This window comes from Aegilops tauschii, chromosome 5 (genome assembly GCF_002575655.3).
Source record: "Aegilops tauschii subsp. strangulata cultivar AL8/78 chromosome 5, Aet v6.0, whole genome shotgun sequence".
Classification (NCBI taxonomy): Eukaryota; Viridiplantae; Streptophyta; class Magnoliopsida; order Poales; family Poaceae; genus Aegilops; species Aegilops tauschii.
In genome coordinates, this window is record NC_053039.3 from 75,256,823 (window position 1) to 75,275,442 (window position 18,620).

Here is an 18,620-nt window from a genome sequence, read left to right on the forward strand (position 1 = left end):
CAAGGGACGAAGGCGGGGGTAACATGTCGGATGTGATCATACCAGCACTAAAGCACCGGATCCCATCAAAACTCTGAAGTTAAGCGTGCTTGGGCGAGAGTAGTACTAGGATGGGTGACCTCCTGGGAAGTCCTCGTGTTCCATTCCCTTTTTAATTATTTTTTGCGCCTCGTGACAAACATATCGCATGTGCGCGATATATATTAACCCCTTATATTATTTTTGACATTTGCGATATGTTTTAGCTCGCTGCCCATTGGTCACGCGTCCAGAGGTGGCTTTGTGGCGCGAGGAGCGCGTTGTGAAAGGGGTAAAAAATACGTGTTGCTGCGGTATAGAGGGAGGGGTGGAAACCGTGGTAAACTCGTCTCCGTGTTTGAGGGGGGGAGTAAGTAGTATATATAGGGCATTATCCATTATTAGGCAACGGTTGTAATGGTAGTAAGAATGACAATCATCTTTGCAGTGGACCTGGTAGTGGCGAGCATAAAGGACGAAGGCGGGGGTAACATGTCGGATGTGATCATACCAGCACTAAAGCACCGGATCCCATCAGAACTTCTTGGGCGAGAGTAGTACTAGGATGGGTGACCTTTTGGGAACTCCTCGTGTTGCATTCCCTTTTTAATTATTTTTTGCGCCTCGTGACAAACATATCGCATGTGCGCGATATATATTAACTCCGTTATATTATTTTTGACATTTGCGATATGTTTTAGCTCGCTGCTCATTGGTCACGCGTCTAGATGCGGCTTTGTGGCGCGAGGAGCGCGTTCTGAAAGGGGTAAAAAAATACGTGTTGCTGCGGTACAGAGGGAGGGGTGGAAACCGTGGTAAACTCGTCTCCGTGTTTGAGGGGGGGGGGAGTAATAGTATATATAGAGCATTATCCATTATTAGGCAACGGTTGTAATGGTAGTAAGAATGACAATCATCTTTGAAGTGGACCTGGGAGTGGCAAGCACAAGGGACGAAGGCGGGGGTAACATGTTTGATGCGATCATACCAGCACTAAAGCACCGGATCCCATCAGAACTTCGAAGTTTAGCGTGCTTGGGCGAGAGTAGTACTAGGATGGGTGACCTCCTGTGAAGTCCTCGTGTTGCATTCCTTTTTAATTATTTTTTGCGCCTCATGACAAATATATCACATGTGCGCGATATATATTAACCCCGTTATATTATTTTTGACATTTGCGATATGTTTTAGCTCCCTGCTCATTGTTCACGCGTCTAGAGGCGGCTTCGTGGCGCGAGGAGCGCGTTCTGAAAGGGGTAAAAAAAATACGTGTTGATGCGGTATAGAGGGAGGGGTGGAAACCGTGGTAAACTCGTCTCCGTGTTTGAGGGGGGGAGTAAGTAGTATATATAGGGCATTATCCATTATTAGGCAACGGTTGTAATGGTAGTAAGAATGACAATCATCTTTGCAGTGGACCTAGGAGTGGCAAGCATAAGGGACGAAGGTGGGGGTAACATGTTGGATGCGATCATAGCAGCACTAAAGCACCGGATCCCATCAGAACTCCGAAGTTAAGCGTGGTTGGGCGAGAGTAGTACTAGGATATGGGTGACCTCCTGGGAAGTCCTCGTGCTGCATTCCTTTTTAATTATTTTTTCCTCCTCATGACAAACATATCACATGTGTGCGATATATATTAACCCCGTTATATTATTTTTTTACATTTGCGATATGTTTTAGCTCGCTGCTCATTGGTCAAGCGTATAGAGGCGGCTTTGTGGCGCGAGGAGCGCGTTCTGAAAGGGGTAAAAAAATACGTGTTGCTGCGGTATAGAGGGAGGGGTGGAAACCGTGGTAAACTCGTCTCCGTGTTTGAGGGGGGGGGGAGTAAGTAGTATATATAGGGCATTATCCATTATTAGGCAACGGTTGTAATGGTAGTAAGAATGACAATCATCTTTGAAGTGGACCTGGGAGTGGCAAGCATAAGGGACGAAGGCGGGGGTAACATGTTGGATGCGATCATACCAGCACTAAAGCACCGGATCCCATCAGAACTCCGAAGTTAAGCATGCTTGGGCGAGAGTAGTACTAGGATGGGTGACCTCCTGGGAAGTCCTCGTGTTCCATTCCCTTTTTAATTATTTTTTGCGCCTCGTGACAAACATATTGCATGTGCGCGATATATATTAACCCAGTTATATTATTTTTGACATTTGCGATATGTTTTAGCTCGCTGCCCATTGGTCACGCGTCCAGAGGCGGCTTTGTGGCGCGAGGAGCGCGTTCTGAAAGGGGTAAAAAATACGTGTTGCTGCGGTATAGAGGGAGGGGTGGAAACCGTGGTAAACTCGTCTCCGTGTTTGAGGGGGGGGGGAGTAAGTAGTATATATAGGGCATTATCCATTATTAGGCAACGGTTGTAATGGTAGTAAGAATGACAATCATCTTTGAAGTGGACCTGGGAGTGGCAAGCATAAGGGACGAAGGCGGGGGTAACATGTTGGATGCGATGATACCAGCACTAAAGCACCGGATCCCATCAAAACTGCGAAGTTAAGCGTGCTTGGGCGAGAGTAGTACTAGGATGGGTGACCTCCGGGGAAGTCCTCGTGTTGCATTCCCTTTTTAATTATTTTTTGCGCCTCATGACAAACATATCACATGTGCGCGATATATATTAACCCCGTTATATTATTTTTGACATTTGCGATATGTTTTAGCTCGCTGCGCATTGGTCACGCGTCTAGAGGCGGCTATTTGGCGCGAGGAGCGCATTCTGAAAGGGGAAAAAATACGTGTTGCTGCGGTATAGAGGGAGGGGTGGAAACCGTGGTAAACTCGTCTCCGTGTTTGACGGGGGGGAGTAAGTAGTATATATAGGGCATTATCCATTATTAGGCAACGGTTGTAATGGTAGTAAGAATGACAATCATCTTTACAGTGGACCTGGGAGTGGCAAGCATAAGGGACGAAGGCGGGGGTAACATGTTGGATGCGATCATACCAGCACTAAAGCACCGGATCCCATCAGAACACCGAAGTTAAGCGTGCTTGGGCGAGAGTAGTACTAGGATGGGTGACCTCCTGGGAAGTCCTTGTGTTGCATTCCCTTTTTAATTATTTTTTGCGCCTCGTGACAAACATATCGCATGTGCGCGATATATATTAACCCCGTTATATTATTTTTGACATTTGCGATATGTTTTAGCTCGCTGCTCATTGGTCACGCGTCTAGATGCGGCTTTCTGGTGCGAGGAGCGCGTTCTGAAAGGGGTAAAAAAATACGTGTTGCTGCGGTATAGAGGGAGGGGTGGAAATCGTGGTAAACTCGTCTCCGTGTTTGAGGGGGGGGGAGTATGTAGTATATATAGGGCATTATCCATTATTAGGCAACGGTTGTAATGGTAGTAAGAATGACAATCATCTTTGCAGTGGACCTGGGAGTGGCAAGCACAAGGGACGAAGGCGGGGGTAACATGTCGGATGCGATCATACCAGCACTAAAGCACCGGATCCCATCAGAACTCTGAAGTTAAGCGTGCTTGGGCGAGAGTAGTACTAGGATGCGTGACCTCTTGGGAAGTCCTCGTGTGCATTCCCTTTTTAATTATATTTTGCGCCTCGTGACAAACATATCGCATGTGCGCGATATATATTAACCCCGTTATATTATTTTTGACATTTGCGATATGTTTTAGCTCGCTGCTCATTGGTCACGCGTCTAGATGCGGCTTTGTGGCGCGAGGAGCGCGTTCTGAAAGGGGTAAAAAAATACGTGTTGCTGCGGTATAGAGGGAGGGGTGGAAACCGTCGTAAACTCGTCTCCGTGTTTGAGGGGGGGGCGAGTAAGTAGTATATATAGGGCATTATCCATTATTAGGCAACGGTTGTAATGGTAGTAAGAATGACAATCATCTTTGCAGTGGACCTAGGAGTGGCAAGCATAAGGGACGAAGGTGGGGGTAACATGTTGGATGCGATCATAGCAGCACTAAAGCACCGGATCCCATCAGAACTCCGAAGTTAAGCGTGCTTGGGCGAGAGTAGTACAAGGATATGGGTGACCTCCTGGGAAGTCCTCGTGCTGCATTCCTTTTTAATTATTTTTTTGCGCCTCATGACAAACATATCACATGTGTGCGATATATATTAACCCCATTATATTATTTTTTACATTTGCGATATGTTTTAGCTCGCTGCTCATTGGTCACGCGTCTAGAGGCGGCTTTGTGGCGCGAGGAGCGCGTTCTGAAAGGGGTAAAAAAATACGTGTTGCTGCGGTATAGAGGGAGGGGTGGAAACCGTGGTAAACTCGTCTCCGTGTTTGAGGGGGGGGGAGTAAGTAGTATATATAGGGCATTATCCATTATTAGGCAACGGTTGTAATGGTAGTAAGAATGACAATCATCTTTGCAGTGGACCTGGGAGTGGCAAGCATAAGGGACGAAGGCGGGGGTAACATGTTGGATGCGATCATACCAGCACTAAAGCACCGGGTCCCATCAGAACTCTAAAGTTAAGCGTGCTTGGGCGAGAGTAGTACTAGGATGGGTGACCTCCTGGGAAGTCCTCGTGTTCCATTCCCTTTTTAATTATGTTTTGCGCCTCGTGACAAACATATCACATGTGCGCGATATATATTAACCCCGTTATATTATTTTTGACATTTGCGATATGTTTTAGCTCGCTGCCCATTGGTCACGCGTCCAGAGGCGGCTTTGTGGCGCGAGGAGCGCGTTCTGAAAGGGGTAAAAAATACGTGTTGCTGCGGTATAGAGGGAGGGGTGGAAACCGTGGTAAACTCGTCTCCGTGTTTGAGGGGGGGGGAGTAAGTAGTATATATAGGGCATTATCCATTATTAGGCAACGGTTGTAATGGTAGTAAGAATGACAATCATCTTTGCAGTGGACCTAGGAGTGGCAAGCATAAGGGACGAAGGTGGGGGTAACATGTTGGATGCGATCATAGCAGCACTAAAGCACCAGATCCCATCAGAACTCCGAAGTTAAGCGTGCTTGGGCGAGAGTAGTACAAGGATATGGGTGACCTCCTGGGAAGTCCTCGTGCTGCATTCCTTTTTAATTATTTTTTGCGCCTCATGACAAACATATCACATGTGTGCGATATATATTAACCCCGTTATATTATTTTTTACATTTGCGATATGTTTTAGCTCGCTGCTCATTGGTCACGCGTCTAGAGGCGGCTTTCTGGCGCGAGGAGCGCGTTCTGAAAGGGGTAAAAAAATACGTGTTGCTGCGGTATAGAGGGAGGGGTGGAAACCGTGGTAAACTCGTCTCCGTGTTTGGGGGGGGGGAGTAAGTAGTATATATAGGGCATTATCCATTATTAGGCAACGGTTGTAATGGTAGTAAGAATGACAATCATCTTTGCAGTGGACCTGGGAGTGGCAAGCATAAGGGACGAAGGCGGGGGTAACATGTTGGATGCGATCATAGCAGGACTAAAGCATCGGATCCCATCAGAACTCCAAAGTTAAGCGTGCTTGGGCGAGAGTAGTACTAGGGTGGGTGACCTCCTGGGAAGTCCTCGTGTTGCATTCCCTTTTTAATTATTTTTGCGCCTCATGACAAACATATCACATGTGCGCGATATATATTAACCCCGTTATATTATTTTTGACATTTGCGATATGTTTTAGCTGGCTGCTCATTGGTCACGCGTCTAGAGGCGGCTTTGTGGCGCGAGGAGCGCGTTCTGAAAGGCGTAAAAAAATACGTGTTGCTGCGGTATAGAGGGAGGGGTGGAAACCGTGGTAAACTCGTCTCCGTGTTTGAGGGGGGGAGTAAGTAGTATATAAAGGGCATTATCCATTATTAGGCAACGGTTGTAATGGTAGTAAGAATGACAATCATCTTTGCAGTGGACCTGGGAGTGGCAAGCATAAGGGACGAAGGTGGGGGTAACATGTTGGATGCGATCATAGCAGCACTAAAGCACCGGATCCCATCAGAACTCCGAAGTTAAGCGTGCTTGGGCGAGATTGTACTAGGATGGGTGACCTCCTGGGAAGTCCTCGTGTTGCATTCCCTTTTTAATTATTTTTTGCGCCTCATGACTAACATATCACATGTGCGCGATATATATTAACCCCGTTATATTATTTTTGACATTTGCGATATGTTTTAGCTCGCTGCTCATTGGTCACGCGTCTAGAGGCGGCTTTGTGGCGCGAGGAGCGCGTTCTGAAAGGGGTAAAAAAATACGTGTTGCTGCGGTATAGAGGGAGGGGTGGAAACCGTGGTAAACTCGTCTCCGTGTTTGAGGGGGGGGGGAGTAAGTAGTATATATAGGGCATTATCCATTATTAGGCAACGGTTGTAATGGTAGTAAGAATGACAATCATCTTTGCAATGGACCTGGGAGTGGCAAGCATAAGGTACGAAGGCGGGGGTAACATGTCGTATGCGATCATACCAGCACTAAAGCACCGGATCCCATCAGAACTCCGAAGTTAAGCGTGCTTGGGCGAGAGTTGTACTAGGATGGGTGACCTCCTGGGAAGTCCTCGTGTTCCATTCCCTTTTTAATTATTTTTTGCACCTCGTGACAAACATATCGCATGTGCGCGATATATATTAACCCCGTTATATTATTTTTGACATTTGCGATATGTTTTAGCTCGCTGCCCATTGGTCACGCGTCCAGAGGCGGCTTTGTGGCGCGAGGAGCGCGTTGTGAAAGGGGTAGAAAAATACGTGTTGCTGCGGTATAGAGGGAGGGGTGGAAACCGTGGTAAGCTCGTCTCCGTGTTTGAGGGGGGGGGGAGTAAGTAGTATATATAGGGCATTATCCATTATTAGGCAACGGTTGTAATGGTAGTAAGAATGACAATCATCTTTGCAGTGGACCTGGGAGTGGCAAGCATAAGGGACGAAGGCGGGGGTAACATGTCGGATGCGATCATACCAGCACTAAAGCACCGGATCCCATCAGAACTCTGAAGTTAAGCATGCTTGGGCGAGAGTAGTACTAGGATGGGTGACCTCCTGGGAAGTCCTCGTGTTCCATTCCCTTTTTATTTATTTTTTGCGCCTCGTGACAAACATATTGCATGTGCGCGATATATATTAACCCCGTTATATTATTTTTGACATTTACGATATGTTTTAGCTCGCTGCCCATTGGTCACGCGTCCAGAAGCGGCTTTGTGGCGGGAGGAGCGCGTTCTGAAAGGGGTAAAAAATACGTGTTGCTGCGGTATAGAGGGAGGGGTGGAAACCGTGGTGAACTCGTCTCCGTGTTTGAGGGGGGGAGTAAGTAGTATATATAGAGCATTATCCATTAGTAGGCAACGGTTGTAATGGTAGTAAGAATGACAATCATCTTTGCAGTGGACCTGGGAGTGGCAAGCATAAGGGACGAAGGCGGGGGTAACATGTTGGATGCGATCATACCAGCACTAAAGCACCGGATCCCATCAGAACTCCGAAGTTAAGCGTGCTTGGGTAAGAGTAGTCCTAGGATGGGTGACCTCGTGGGAAGTCCTCGTGTTGCATTCCCTTTTTAATTATTTTTTGCGCCTCGTGACAAACATATCGCATGTGCACGATATATATTAACCCCGTTATATTATTTTTGACATTTGCGATATGTTTTAGCTCGCTGCTCATTGGTCACGCGTCTAGAGGCGGCTTTGTGGCGCGAGGAGCGCGTTCTGAAAGGGGTAAAAAAATACGTGTTGCTGCGGTATAGAGGGAGGGGTGGAAACCGTGGTAAACTCGTCTCCGTGTTTGAGGGGGGGAGTAAGTAGTATATATAGGGCATTGTCCATTATTAGGCAACGGTTGTAATGGTAGTAAGAATGACAATCATCTTTGCAGTGGACCTGGGAGTGGCAAGCATAAGGGACGAAGGCGGGGGTAACATGTCGGATGCGATCATACCAGCACTAAAGCACCGGATCCCATCAGAACTCCGAAGTTAAGCGTGCTTGGGTGAGAGTAGTACTAGGATGGGTGACCTCCTGGGAAGTCCTCGTGTTGCATTCCATTTTTACTTATTTTTTGTGCCTCGTGACAAACATATCGCATGTGCGCGATATATATTAATCCCGTTATATTATTTTTGACATTTGCGATATGTTTTAGCTCGCTGCTCATTGGTCATGCGTCTAGAGGCGGTTTTGTGGCGCGAGGAGCGCGTTTTGAAAGGTGTAAAAAAATACGTGTTGCTGCGGTATATAGGGAGGGGTGGAAACCGTGGTAAACTCGTCTCCGTGTTTGAGGGGGGGGGGAGTAAGAAGTATATATAGGGCATTATCCATTATTAGGCAACGGTTGTAATGGTAGTAAGAATGGCAATCATCTTTGCAGTGGACCTGGGAGTGGCAAGCATAAGGGACGAAGGCGGGGGTAACATGTCGGATGCGATCATACCAGCACTAAAGCACCGGATCCCATCAGAACTCCGTAGTTAAGCGTGCTTTGGCGAGAGTAGTACTAGGATGGGTGACCTCCTGGGAAGTCCTCGTGTTGCATTCCCTTTTTAATTATTGTTTGCGGCTCGTGACAAACATATCGCATGTGCGCGATATATATTAACCCCGTTATATTATTTTTGACATTTGCGATATGATTTAGCTCGCTGCTCATTGGTCACGCGTCTAGAGGCGGCTTTGTGGCGCGAGGAGCGCGTTCTGAAAGGGGTAAAAAAATACGTGTTGCTGCGGTATAGAGGGAGGGGTGGAAACCGTGGTAAACTCGTCTCCGTGTTTGAGGGGGGGGGGGAGTAAGTAGTATATATAGGGCATTATCCATTATTAGGCAACGGTTGTAATGGTAGTAAGAATGACAATCATCTTTGCAGTGGACCTGGGAGTGGCAAGCATAAGGGACGAAGGCGGGGGTAACATGTCGGATGCGATCATACCAGCACTAAAGCACCGGATCCCATCAGAACTCCGTAGTTAAGCGTGCTTGGGCGAGAGTAGTACTAGGATGGGTGACCTCCTGGGAAGTCCTCGTGTTGCATTCCCTTTTTAATTATTTTTTGCGGCTCGTGACTAACATATCGCATGTGCGCGATATATATTAACCCCGTTATATTATTTTTGACATTTGCGATATGTTTTAGCTCACTGCTCATTGGTCACGCGTCTAGAGGCGGCTTTGTGGCGCGAGGAGCGCGTTCTGAAAGGGGTAAAAAATACGTGTTGCTGCGGTATAGAGGGAGGGGTGGAAACCGTGGTAAACTCGTCTCCGTGTTTGAGGGGGGGGGGAGTAAGTAGTATATATAGGGCATTATCTATTATTAGGCAACGGTTGTAATGGTAGTAAGAATGACAATCATCTTTGCAGTGGACCTGGGAGTGGCAAGCATAAGGGACGAAGGCGGGGGTAACATGTGGGATGCGATCATAGCAGCACTAAAGCACCGGATCCCATCAGAACTCCGAAGTTAAACGTGCTTGGGTGAGAGTAGTACTAGGATGGGTGACCTCGTGGGAAGTCCTCGTGATGCGTTCCCTTTTTAATTATTTTTTGCGCCTCGTGACAAACATATCGCATGTGCGCGATATATATTATCCCCGTTATATTATTTTTGACATTTGCGATATGTTTTAGCTCGCTGCTCATTGGTCACGCGTCTAGAGGCGGCTTTGTGGCGCGAGGAGCGCGTTCTGAAAGGGGTAAAAAAATACGTGTTGCTGCGGTATAGAGGGAGGGGTGGAAACCGTGGTAAACTCGTCTCCGTGTTTGAGGGGGGGGGGGAAGTAAGTAGTATATATAGGGCATTATCCATTATTAGGCAACGGTTGTAATGGTAGTAAGAATGACAATCATCTTTGCAGTGGACATGGCAGTGGCAAGCATAAGGGACGAACGCGGGGGTAACATGTGGGATGCGATCATAGCAGCACTAAAGCACCGGATCCCATCAGAACTCCGAAGTTAAGCGTGCTTGGGTGAGAGTAGTACTAGGATGGGTGACCTCGTGGGAAGTCCTCGTGATGCGTTCCCTTTTTAATTATTTTTTGCGCCTCGTGACAAACATATCGCATGTGCGCGATATATATTAACCCCGTTATATTATTTTTGACATTTGCGATATGTTTTAGCTCGCTGCTCATTGGTCACGCGTCTAGAGGCGGCTTTGTGGCGCGAGGAGCGCGTTCTGAAAGGGGTAAAAAAATACGTGTTGCTGCGGTATAGAGGGAGGGGTGGAAACCGTGGTAAACTCGTCTCCGTGTTTGAGGGGGGGGGGAAGTACTATATTTAGGGCATTATCCATTATTAGGCAACGGTTGTAATGGTAGTAAGAATGACAATCATCTTTGAAGTGGACATGGGAGTGGCAAGCATAAGGGACGAAGGCGGGGGTAACATATCGGATGCGATCATACCAGCACTAAAGCATCGGATCCCATAAGAACTCCGAAGTTAAGCGTGCTTGGGCGAGAGTAGTACTAGGATGGGTGACCTCCTGGGAAGTCCTCGTGTTGCATTCCATTTTTACTTATTTTTTGTGCCTCGTGACAAACATATCGCATGTGCACGATATATATTAATCCCGTTATATTATTTTTGACATTTGCGATATGTTTTAGCTCGCTGCTCATTGGTCACGCGTCTAGAGGCGGTTTTGTGGCGCGAGGAGCGCGTTTTGAAAGGTGTAAAAAAATACGTGTTGCTGCGGTATAGAGGGAGGGGTGGAAACCGTGGTAAACTCGTCTCCGTGTTTGAGGGGGGGGACTAAGTAGTATATATAGGGCATTATCCATTATTAGGCAACGGTTGTAATGGTAGTAAGAATGGCAATCATCTTTGCAGTGGACCTGGGAGTGGCAAGCATAAGGGACGAAGGCGGGGGTAACATGTCGGATGCGATCATACCAGCACTAAATGACCGGATCCCATAAGAACTCCGAAGTTAAGCGTGCTTGGGCGAGAGTAGTACTAGGATGGGTGACCTCCTGGAAAATCCTCGTGTTGCATTCCCTTTTTAATTATTTTTTGCGCCTCGTGACAAACATATCGCATGTGCGCGATATATATTAACCCCGTTATATTATTTTTGACATTTGCGATATGTTTTAGCTCGCTGCTCATTGGTCACGCGTCTAGAGGCGGCTTTGTGGCGCGAGGAGCGCGTTCTGAAAGGGGTAAAAAAATACGTGTTGCTGCGGTATAGAGGGAGGGGTGGAAACCGTGGTAAACTCGTCTCCGTGTTTGAGGGGGGGGGAGTAAGTAGTATATATAGGGCATTATCCATTATTAGGCAACGGTTGTAATGGTAGTAAGAATGGCAATCATCTTTGCAGTGGACCTGGGAGTGGCAAACATAAGGGACGAAGGCGGGGGTAACATGTCGGATGCGGTCATACCAGCACTAAAGCACCGGATCCCATCAGAACTCCGTAGTTAAGCGTGCTTGGGCGAGAGTAGTACTAGGATGGGTGACCTCCTGGGAAGTCCTCGTGTTGCATTCCCTTTTTAATTATTTTTTACGGCTCGTGACAAACATATCGCATGTGCTCGATATATATTAACCCCGTTATATTATTATTGACATTTGCGATATGTTTTAGCTCGCTCCTCATTGGTCACGCGTCCAGAGGCGGCTTTGTGGCGCGAGGAGCGCGTTCTGAAAGGGGAAAAAAATACGTGTTGCTGCGGTATAGAGGGAGGGGTGGAAACCGTGCTAAACTCGTCTCCGTGTTTGAGGGGGGGGAGTAGTAATATATATAGGGCATTATCTATTATTAGGCAACGGTTGTAATGGTAGTAAGAATGACAATCATCTTTGCAGTGGACCTGGGAGTGGCAAGCATAAGGGACGAAGGCGGGGGTAACATGTCGGATGCGATCATACCAACACTAAATGACCGGATCCCATAAGAACTCCGAAGTTAAGCGTGCTTGGGCGAGAGTAGTACTAGGATGGGTGACCTCCTGGAAAATCCTCGTGTTGCATTCCCTTTTTAATTATTTTTTGTGCCTCGTGACAAACATATCGCATGTGCGCGATATATATTAACCCCGTTATATTATTTTTGACATTTGCGATATGTTTTAGCTCGCTGCTCATTGGTCACGCGTCTAGAGGCGGCTTTGTGGCGCGAGGAGCGCGTTCTGAAAGGGGTAAAAAAATACGTGTTGCTGCGGTATAGAGGGAGGGGTGGAAACCGTGGTAAACTCGTCTCCGTGTTTGAGGGAGGGGGAGTAAGTAGTATATATAGGGCATTATCCATTATTAGGCAACGGTTGTAATGGTAGTAAGAATGACAATCATCTTTGCAGTGGACCTGGGAGTGGCAAGCATAAGGGACGAAGGCGGGGGTAACATGTCGGATGCAATCATACTAGCACTAAAGCACCGGATCCCATCAGAACTCCGTAGTTAAGCGTGCTTGGGCGAGAGTAGTACTAGGATGGGTGACCTCCTGGGAAGTCCTCGTGTTGCATTCCCTTTTTAATTATTTTTTGCGGCTCGTGACAAACATATCGCATGTGCGCGATATATATTAACCCCGTTATATTATTTTTGACATTTGCGATATGTTTTAGCTCGCTCCTCATTGGTCACGCGTCTAGAGGCGGCTTTGTGGCGCGAGGAGCGCGTTCTGAAAGGGGTAAAAAATAGGTGTTGCTGCGGTATAGAGGGAGGGGTGGAAACCGTGGTAAACTCGTCTCCGTGTTTGAGGGGGGGGGAGTAAGTAATATATATAGGGCATTATCTATTATTAGGCAACGGTTGTAATGGTAGTAAGAATGACAATCATCTTTGCAGTGGACCTGGGAGTGGCAAGCATAAGGGACGAAGGCGGGGGTAACATGTGGGATGCGATCATACTAGCACTAAAGCACCGGATCCCATCAGAACTCTAAAGTTAAGCGTGCTTGGGTGAGAGTAGTACTAGGATGGGTGACCTCGTGGGAAGTCCTCGTGTTCCATTCCCTTTTTAATTATTTTTTGCGCCTCGTGACAAACATATTGCATGTGCGCGATATATATTAACCCCGTTATATTATTTTTGACATTTGCGATATGTTTTAGCTCGCTGCTCATTGGTCACGCGTCTAGAGGCGGCTTTGTGGCGCGAGGAGCGCGTTGTGAAAGGGGTAAAAAAATACGTGTTGCTGCGGTATAGAGGGAGGGGTGGAAACCGTGGTAAACTCGTCTCCGTGTTTGAGGGGGGGGAGTAAGTAGTATATATAGGGCATTATCCATTATTAGGCAACGGTTGTAATGGTAGTAAGAATGACAATCATCTTTGAAGTGGACCTGGGAGTGGCAAGCATAAGGGACGAAGGCGGGGGTAACATGTCGGATGCGGTCATACCAGCACTAAAGCACCGGATCCCATCAGAACTCCGTAGTTAAGCGTGCTTGGGCGAGAGTAGTACTAGGATGGGTGACCTCCTGGCAAGTCCTCGTGTTGCATTCCATTTTTACTTATTTTTTGTGCCTTGTGACAAACATATCGCATGTGCGCGATATATATTAATCCCGTTATATTATTTTTGACATTTGCGATATGTTTTAGCTCGCTGCTCATTGGTCACGCGTCTAGAGGCGGTTTCGTGGCGCGAGGAGCGCGTTTTGAAAGGTGTAAAAAAATACGTGTTGCTGCGGTATAGAGGGAGGGGTGGAAACCGTGGTAAACTCGTCTCCGTGTTTGAGGGGGGGGGAGTAAGTAGTATATATAGGGCATTATCCATTATTAGGCAACGGTTGTAATGGTAGTAAGAATGGCAATCATCTTTGCAGTGGACCTGGGAGTGGCAAGCATAAGGGACGAAGGCGGGGTTAACATGTCGGATGCGATCATACCAGCACTAAATGACCGGATCCCATAAGAACTCCGAAGTTAAGCGTGCTTGGGCGAGAGTAGTACTAGGATGGGTGACCTCCTGGAAAATCCTCGTGTTGCATTCCCTTTTTAATTATTTTTTGCGCCTCGTGACAAACATATCGCATGTGCGCGATATATATTAACCCCGTTATATTATTTTTGACATTTGCGATATGTTTTAGCTCGCTGCTCATTGGTCACGCGTCTAGAGGCGGCTTTGTGGCGCGAGGAGCGCGTTCTGAAAGGGGTAAAAAATACGTGTTGCTGCGGTATAGAGGGAGGGGTGGAAACCGTGGTAAACTCGTCTCCGTGTTTGAGGGGGGGGGGGAGTAAGTAGTATATATAGGGCATTATCCATTATTAGGCAACGGTTGTAATGGTAGTAAGAATGACAATCATCTTTGCAGTGGACCTGGGAGTGGCAAGCATAAGGGACGAAGGCGGGGGTAACATGTTGGATGCGATCATACCAGCACTAAAGCACCGGATCCCATCAGAACTCCGAAGTTAAGCGTGCTTGGGTGAGAGTAGTACAAGGATGGGTGACCTCGTGGGAAGTCCTCGTGTTGCGTTCCCTTTTTAATTATTTTTTGTGCCTCGTGACAAACATATCGCATGTGCGCGATATATATTAACCCCGTTATATTATTTTTGACAGTTGCAATATGTTTTAGCTCGCTGCTCATTGGTCACCCGTCTAGAGGCGGCTTTGTGGCGCGAGGAGCGCGTTCTGAAAGGGGTAAAAAATACGTGTTGCTGCGGTATAGAGGGAGGGGTGGAAACCGTGGTAAACTCGTCTCCGTGTTTGAGGGGGGGGGGGAAGTAGTATATATAGGGCATTATCCATTATTAGGCAACGGTTGTAATGGTAGTAAGAATGACAATCATCTTTGGAGTGGACCTGGGAGTGGCAAGCATAAGGGACGAAGGCGGGGGTAACATGTCGGATGCGATCATACCAGCACTAAAGCACCGGATCCCATCAGAACTCTGAAGTTAAGCGTGCTTGGGTGAGAGTTGTACTAGGATGGGTGACCTCCTTGGAAGTCCTTGTGTTGCATTCCATTTTTACTTATTTTTTGTGCCTCGTGACAAACATATCGCATGTGCGCGATATATATTAACCCCGTTATATTATTTTTGACATTTGCGATATGTTTTAGCTCGCTGCTCATTGGCACGCGTCTAGAGGCGGCTTTGTGGCGCGAGGAGCGCGTTCTGAAAGGGGTAAAAAATACGTGTTGCTGCGGTATAGAGGGAGGGGTGGAAACCGTGGTAAACTCGTCTCCGTGTTTGAGGGGGGGGGAGTAAGTAGTATATATAGGGCATTATCCATTATTAGGCAACGGTTGTAATGGTAGTAAGAATGACAATCATCTTTGCAGTGGACCTGGGAGTGGCAAGCATAAGGGACGAAGGCGGGGGTAACATGTCGGATGCGATCATACCAGCACTAAAGCACCGGATCCCATCAGAACTCCGAAGTTAAGCGTGCTTGGGTGAGAGTAGTACTAGGATGGGTGACCTCGTGGGAAGTCCTCGTGTTGCGTTCCCTTTTTAATTATTTTTTGCGCCTCGTGACAAACATATCGCATGTGCGCGATATATATTAACCCCGTTATATTATTTTTGACATTTGCAATATGTTTTAGCTCGCTGCTCATTGGTCACGCGTCTAGAGGCGGCTTTGTGGCGCGAGGATCGCGTTCTGAAAGGGGTAAAAAATACGTGTTGCTGCGGTATAGAGGGAGGGGTGGAAACCGTGGTAAACTCGTCTCCGTGTTTGAGGGGGGGGGAAGTAGTATATATAGGGCATTATCCATTATTAGGCAACGGTTGTAATGGTAGTAAGAATGACAATCATCTTTGGAGTGGACCTGGGAGTGGCAAGCATAAGGGACGAAGGCGGGGGTAACATGTCGGATGCGATCATACCAGCACTAAAGCACCGGATCCCATCAGAACTCTGAAGTTAAGCGTGCTTGGGTGAGAGTTGTACTAGGATGGGTGACCTCCTGGGAAGTCCTTGTGTTGCATTCCATTTTTACTTATTTTTTGTGCCTCGTGACAAACATATCGCATGTGCGCGATATATATTAACCCCGTTATATTATTTTTGACATTTGCGATATGTTTTAGCTCGCTGCTCATTGGCACGCGTCTAGAGGCGGCTTTGTGGCGCGAGGAGCGCGTTCTGAAAGGGGTAAAAAATACGTGTTGCTGCGGTATAGAGGGTGGGGTGGAAACCGTGGTAAACTCGTCCCCGTGTTTGAGGGGGGGAGTAAGTAGTATATATAGGGCATTATCCATTATTAGGCAACGGTTGTAATGGTAGTAAGAATGACAATCATCTTTGAAGTGGACCTGGGGGTGGCAAGCATAAGGGACGAAGGCGGGGGTAACATATCGGATGCGATCATACCATCCCTAAAGCACCGGATCCCATAAGAACTCGGAAGTTAAGCGTGCTTGGGCGAGAGTAGTACTAGGATGGGTGACCTCCTGGGAAGTCCTCGTGTTGCATTCCCTTTTTAATTATTTTTTGCGCCTCATGACAAACATATCACATGTGCGCGATATATATTAACCCCGTTATATTATTTTTGACATTTGCGATATGTTTTAGCTCGCTGCTCATTGGTCATGCGTCTAGAGGCGGCTTTGTGGCGCGAGGAGCGCGTTCTGAAAGGGGTAAAAAATACGTGTTGCTGCGGTATAGAGGGAGGGGTGGAAACCGTGGTAAACTCGTCTCCGTGTTTGAGGGGGGGGGAGTAAGTAGTATATATAGGGCATTATCCATTATTAGGCAACGGTTGTAATGGTAGTAAGAATGGCAATCATCTTTGCAGTGGACCTGGGAGTGGCAAGCATAAGGGACGAAGGCGGGGGTAACATGTCGGATGCGATCATACCAGCACTAAAGCACCGGATCCCATCAGAACTCCGTAGTTAAGCGTGCTTGGGCGAGAGTAGTACTAGGATGGGTGACCTCCTGGGAAGTCCTCGTGTTGCATTCCCTTTTTAATTATTTTTTGCGGCTCGTGACAAACATATCGCATGTGCGCGATATATATTAACCCCGTTATATTATTTTTGACATTTGCGATATGTTTTAGCTCGCTGCTCATTGGTCACGCGTCTAGAGGCGGCTTTGTGGCGCGAGGAGCGCGTTCTGAAAGGGGTAAAAAATACGTGTTGCTGCGGTATAGTGGGAGGGGTGGAAACCGTGGTAAACTCGTCTCCGTGTTTGAGGGGGGGGGGGAAGTAGTATATATAGGGCATTATCCATTATTAGGCAATGGTTGTAATGGTAGTAAGAATGACAATCATCTTTGCAGTGGACCTGGGAGTGGCAAGCATAAGGGACGAAGGCGGGGGTAACATGTCGGATGCGATCATACCAGCACTAAAGCACCGGATCCCATCAGAACTCCGAAGTGAAGCGTGCTTGGGTAAGAGTAGTCCTAGGATGGGTGACCTCGTGGGAAGTCCTCGTGTTGCATTCCCTTTTTAATTATTTTTTGCGGCTCGTGACAAACATATCGCATGTGCGCGATATATATTAACCCCGTTATATTATTTTTGACATTTGCGATATGTTTTAGCTCGCTGCTCATTGGTCACGCGTCTAGAGGCGGCTTTGTGGCGCGAGGAGCGCGTTCTGAAAGGGGTAAAAAATACGTGTTGCTGCGGTATAGTGGGAGGGGTGGAAACCGTGGTAAACTCGTCTCCGTGTTTGAGGGGGGGGGGGAAGTAGTATATATAGGGCATTATCCATTATTAGGCAACGGTTGTAATGGTAGTAAGAATGACAATCATCTTTGAAGTGGACCTGGGAGTGACAAGCATAAGGGACGAAGGCGGGGGTAACATGTCGGATGCGATCATACCAGCACTAAAGCACCGGATCCCATCAGAACTCCGAAGTTAAGCGTGCTTGGGCGAGAGTAGTACTATGATGGATGACCTCCTGGGAAGTCCTCGTGTTGCATTCCCTTTTTAATTATTTTTTGCGCCTCATGACAAACATATCACATGTGCGCGATATATATTAACCCCGTTATATTATTTTTGACATTTGCGATATGTTTTAGCTCGCTGCTCATTGGTCATGCGTCTAGAGGCGGCTTTGTGGCGCGAGGAGCGCGTTCTGAAAGGGGTAAAAAATACGTGTTGCTGCGGTATAGAGGGAGGGGTGGAAACCGTGGTAAACTCGTCTCCGTGTTTGAGGGGGGGGGGAGTAAGTAGTATATATAGGGCATTATCCATTATTAGGCAACGGTTGTAATGGTAGTAAGAATGACAATCATCTTTGCAGTGGACCTGGGAGTGGCAAGCATAAGGGACGAAGGCGGGGTTAACATGTGGGATGCGATCATAGCAGCACTAAAGCACCGGATCCCATCAGAACTCCGAAGTTAAGCGTGCTTGGGTAAGAGTAGTCCTAGGATGGGTGACCTCGTGGGAAGTCCTCGTGTTGCATTCCCTTTTTAATTATTTTTTGCGGCTCGTGACAAACATATCGCATGTGCGCGATATATATTAACCCCGTTATATTATTTTTGACATTTGCGATATGTTTTAGCTCGCTGCTCATTGGTCACGCGTCTAGAGGCGGCTTTGTGGCGCGAGGAGCGCGTTCTGAAAGGGGTAAAAAAATACGTGTTGTTGCGGTATAGAGGGAGGGGTGGAAACCGTGGTAAACTCGTCTCCGTGCTTGAGGGGGGGAGTAAGTAGTATATATAGGGCATTATCTATTATTAGGCAACGGTTGTAATGGTAGTAAGAATGACAATCATCTTTGCAGTGGACCTGGGAGTGGCAAGCATAAGGGAC

General features: G+C 47.3%; 37 non-coding genes across 37 annotated transcripts; all 37 read left to right on the forward strand.

Annotated features, from left to right (window-relative positions):
* Positions 1-28: 28 nt before the first annotated feature.
* LOC141024266 (5S ribosomal RNA) lies at positions 29-147 on the forward strand. The gene has a single exon (XR_012185863.1). It is a non-coding gene; the product is annotated as a 5S ribosomal RNA (ribosomal RNA).
* An 845-nt stretch (positions 148-992) lies between these two features.
* Positions 993-1,111, forward strand: LOC141024259 (5S ribosomal RNA). The gene has a single exon (XR_012185857.1). It is a non-coding gene; the product is annotated as a 5S ribosomal RNA (ribosomal RNA).
* Positions 1,112-1,481: 370 nt separating this feature from the next.
* On the forward strand, positions 1,482-1,602 carry LOC141024519 (5S ribosomal RNA). The gene has a single exon (XR_012186117.1). It is a non-coding gene; the product is annotated as a 5S ribosomal RNA (ribosomal RNA).
* A 373-nt stretch (positions 1,603-1,975) lies between these two features.
* LOC141023953 (5S ribosomal RNA) lies at positions 1,976-2,094 on the forward strand. Its single transcript, XR_012185551.1, has one exon. It is a non-coding gene; the product is annotated as a 5S ribosomal RNA (ribosomal RNA).
* A 372-nt stretch (positions 2,095-2,466) lies between these two features.
* On the forward strand, positions 2,467-2,585 carry LOC141024441 (5S ribosomal RNA). Its single transcript, XR_012186039.1, has one exon. It is a non-coding gene; the product is annotated as a 5S ribosomal RNA (ribosomal RNA).
* A 369-nt stretch (positions 2,586-2,954) lies between these two features.
* Positions 2,955-3,073, forward strand: LOC141023714 (5S ribosomal RNA). Its single transcript, XR_012185313.1, has one exon. It is a non-coding gene; the product is annotated as a 5S ribosomal RNA (ribosomal RNA).
* Positions 3,074-3,445: 372 nt separating this feature from the next.
* Positions 3,446-3,563, forward strand: LOC141024456 (5S ribosomal RNA). Its single transcript, XR_012186054.1, has one exon. It is a non-coding gene; the product is annotated as a 5S ribosomal RNA (ribosomal RNA).
* Positions 3,564-3,936: 373 nt separating this feature from the next.
* LOC141024494 (5S ribosomal RNA) lies at positions 3,937-4,057 on the forward strand. Its single transcript, XR_012186092.1, has one exon. It is a non-coding gene; the product is annotated as a 5S ribosomal RNA (ribosomal RNA).
* Positions 4,058-4,429: 372 nt separating this feature from the next.
* LOC141024310 (5S ribosomal RNA) lies at positions 4,430-4,548 on the forward strand. The gene has a single exon (XR_012185907.1). It is a non-coding gene; the product is annotated as a 5S ribosomal RNA (ribosomal RNA).
* A 371-nt stretch (positions 4,549-4,919) lies between these two features.
* Positions 4,920-5,040, forward strand: LOC141024535 (5S ribosomal RNA). The gene has a single exon (XR_012186133.1). It is a non-coding gene; the product is annotated as a 5S ribosomal RNA (ribosomal RNA).
* A 370-nt stretch (positions 5,041-5,410) lies between these two features.
* Positions 5,411-5,529, forward strand: LOC141024361 (5S ribosomal RNA). Its single transcript, XR_012185958.1, has one exon. It is a non-coding gene; the product is annotated as a 5S ribosomal RNA (ribosomal RNA).
* Positions 5,530-5,898: 369 nt separating this feature from the next.
* On the forward strand, positions 5,899-6,016 carry LOC141023990 (5S ribosomal RNA). Its single transcript, XR_012185588.1, has one exon. It is a non-coding gene; the product is annotated as a 5S ribosomal RNA (ribosomal RNA).
* A 373-nt stretch (positions 6,017-6,389) lies between these two features.
* On the forward strand, positions 6,390-6,508 carry LOC141023937 (5S ribosomal RNA). The gene has a single exon (XR_012185535.1). It is a non-coding gene; the product is annotated as a 5S ribosomal RNA (ribosomal RNA).
* A 373-nt stretch (positions 6,509-6,881) lies between these two features.
* Positions 6,882-7,000, forward strand: LOC141024202 (5S ribosomal RNA). Its single transcript, XR_012185799.1, has one exon. It is a non-coding gene; the product is annotated as a 5S ribosomal RNA (ribosomal RNA).
* Positions 7,001-7,369: 369 nt separating this feature from the next.
* LOC141024175 (5S ribosomal RNA) lies at positions 7,370-7,488 on the forward strand. The gene has a single exon (XR_012185772.1). It is a non-coding gene; the product is annotated as a 5S ribosomal RNA (ribosomal RNA).
* A 370-nt stretch (positions 7,489-7,858) lies between these two features.
* Positions 7,859-7,977, forward strand: LOC141024969 (5S ribosomal RNA). Its single transcript, XR_012186467.1, has one exon. It is a non-coding gene; the product is annotated as a 5S ribosomal RNA (ribosomal RNA).
* Positions 7,978-8,350: 373 nt separating this feature from the next.
* Positions 8,351-8,469, forward strand: LOC141023720 (5S ribosomal RNA). The gene has a single exon (XR_012185318.1). It is a non-coding gene; the product is annotated as a 5S ribosomal RNA (ribosomal RNA).
* A 374-nt stretch (positions 8,470-8,843) lies between these two features.
* Positions 8,844-8,962, forward strand: LOC141024525 (5S ribosomal RNA). The gene has a single exon (XR_012186123.1). It is a non-coding gene; the product is annotated as a 5S ribosomal RNA (ribosomal RNA).
* A 372-nt stretch (positions 8,963-9,334) lies between these two features.
* LOC141024401 (5S ribosomal RNA) lies at positions 9,335-9,453 on the forward strand. Its single transcript, XR_012185998.1, has one exon. It is a non-coding gene; the product is annotated as a 5S ribosomal RNA (ribosomal RNA).
* A 375-nt stretch (positions 9,454-9,828) lies between these two features.
* On the forward strand, positions 9,829-9,947 carry LOC141024317 (5S ribosomal RNA). Its single transcript, XR_012185914.1, has one exon. It is a non-coding gene; the product is annotated as a 5S ribosomal RNA (ribosomal RNA).
* A 370-nt stretch (positions 9,948-10,317) lies between these two features.
* Positions 10,318-10,436, forward strand: LOC141023511 (5S ribosomal RNA). The gene has a single exon (XR_012185111.1). It is a non-coding gene; the product is annotated as a 5S ribosomal RNA (ribosomal RNA).
* A 371-nt stretch (positions 10,437-10,807) lies between these two features.
* Positions 10,808-10,926, forward strand: LOC141024306 (5S ribosomal RNA). The gene has a single exon (XR_012185903.1). It is a non-coding gene; the product is annotated as a 5S ribosomal RNA (ribosomal RNA).
* A 372-nt stretch (positions 10,927-11,298) lies between these two features.
* LOC141024993 (5S ribosomal RNA) lies at positions 11,299-11,417 on the forward strand. The gene has a single exon (XR_012186491.1). It is a non-coding gene; the product is annotated as a 5S ribosomal RNA (ribosomal RNA).
* A 369-nt stretch (positions 11,418-11,786) lies between these two features.
* Positions 11,787-11,905, forward strand: LOC141024476 (5S ribosomal RNA). The gene has a single exon (XR_012186074.1). It is a non-coding gene; the product is annotated as a 5S ribosomal RNA (ribosomal RNA).
* Positions 11,906-12,277: 372 nt separating this feature from the next.
* On the forward strand, positions 12,278-12,396 carry LOC141025206 (5S ribosomal RNA). Its single transcript, XR_012186704.1, has one exon. It is a non-coding gene; the product is annotated as a 5S ribosomal RNA (ribosomal RNA).
* A 371-nt stretch (positions 12,397-12,767) lies between these two features.
* On the forward strand, positions 12,768-12,886 carry LOC141024464 (5S ribosomal RNA). Its single transcript, XR_012186062.1, has one exon. It is a non-coding gene; the product is annotated as a 5S ribosomal RNA (ribosomal RNA).
* A 371-nt stretch (positions 12,887-13,257) lies between these two features.
* Positions 13,258-13,376, forward strand: LOC141023952 (5S ribosomal RNA). Its single transcript, XR_012185550.1, has one exon. It is a non-coding gene; the product is annotated as a 5S ribosomal RNA (ribosomal RNA).
* A 372-nt stretch (positions 13,377-13,748) lies between these two features.
* On the forward strand, positions 13,749-13,867 carry LOC141024307 (5S ribosomal RNA). Its single transcript, XR_012185904.1, has one exon. It is a non-coding gene; the product is annotated as a 5S ribosomal RNA (ribosomal RNA).
* A 373-nt stretch (positions 13,868-14,240) lies between these two features.
* On the forward strand, positions 14,241-14,359 carry LOC141023964 (5S ribosomal RNA). The gene has a single exon (XR_012185562.1). It is a non-coding gene; the product is annotated as a 5S ribosomal RNA (ribosomal RNA).
* Positions 14,360-14,729: 370 nt separating this feature from the next.
* On the forward strand, positions 14,730-14,848 carry LOC141024242 (5S ribosomal RNA). The gene has a single exon (XR_012185840.1). It is a non-coding gene; the product is annotated as a 5S ribosomal RNA (ribosomal RNA).
* A 370-nt stretch (positions 14,849-15,218) lies between these two features.
* On the forward strand, positions 15,219-15,337 carry LOC141023577 (5S ribosomal RNA). The gene has a single exon (XR_012185177.1). It is a non-coding gene; the product is annotated as a 5S ribosomal RNA (ribosomal RNA).
* Positions 15,338-15,705: 368 nt separating this feature from the next.
* LOC141023996 (5S ribosomal RNA) lies at positions 15,706-15,824 on the forward strand. The gene has a single exon (XR_012185594.1). It is a non-coding gene; the product is annotated as a 5S ribosomal RNA (ribosomal RNA).
* A 368-nt stretch (positions 15,825-16,192) lies between these two features.
* On the forward strand, positions 16,193-16,311 carry LOC141024423 (5S ribosomal RNA). Its single transcript, XR_012186019.1, has one exon. It is a non-coding gene; the product is annotated as a 5S ribosomal RNA (ribosomal RNA).
* A 371-nt stretch (positions 16,312-16,682) lies between these two features.
* On the forward strand, positions 16,683-16,801 carry LOC141024536 (5S ribosomal RNA). The gene has a single exon (XR_012186134.1). It is a non-coding gene; the product is annotated as a 5S ribosomal RNA (ribosomal RNA).
* A 370-nt stretch (positions 16,802-17,171) lies between these two features.
* LOC141024287 (5S ribosomal RNA) lies at positions 17,172-17,290 on the forward strand. The gene has a single exon (XR_012185884.1). It is a non-coding gene; the product is annotated as a 5S ribosomal RNA (ribosomal RNA).
* Positions 17,291-17,660: 370 nt separating this feature from the next.
* On the forward strand, positions 17,661-17,779 carry LOC141025062 (5S ribosomal RNA). Its single transcript, XR_012186559.1, has one exon. It is a non-coding gene; the product is annotated as a 5S ribosomal RNA (ribosomal RNA).
* Positions 17,780-18,151: 372 nt separating this feature from the next.
* Positions 18,152-18,270, forward strand: LOC141024432 (5S ribosomal RNA). Its single transcript, XR_012186028.1, has one exon. It is a non-coding gene; the product is annotated as a 5S ribosomal RNA (ribosomal RNA).
* Positions 18,271-18,620: the final 350 nt, after the last annotated feature.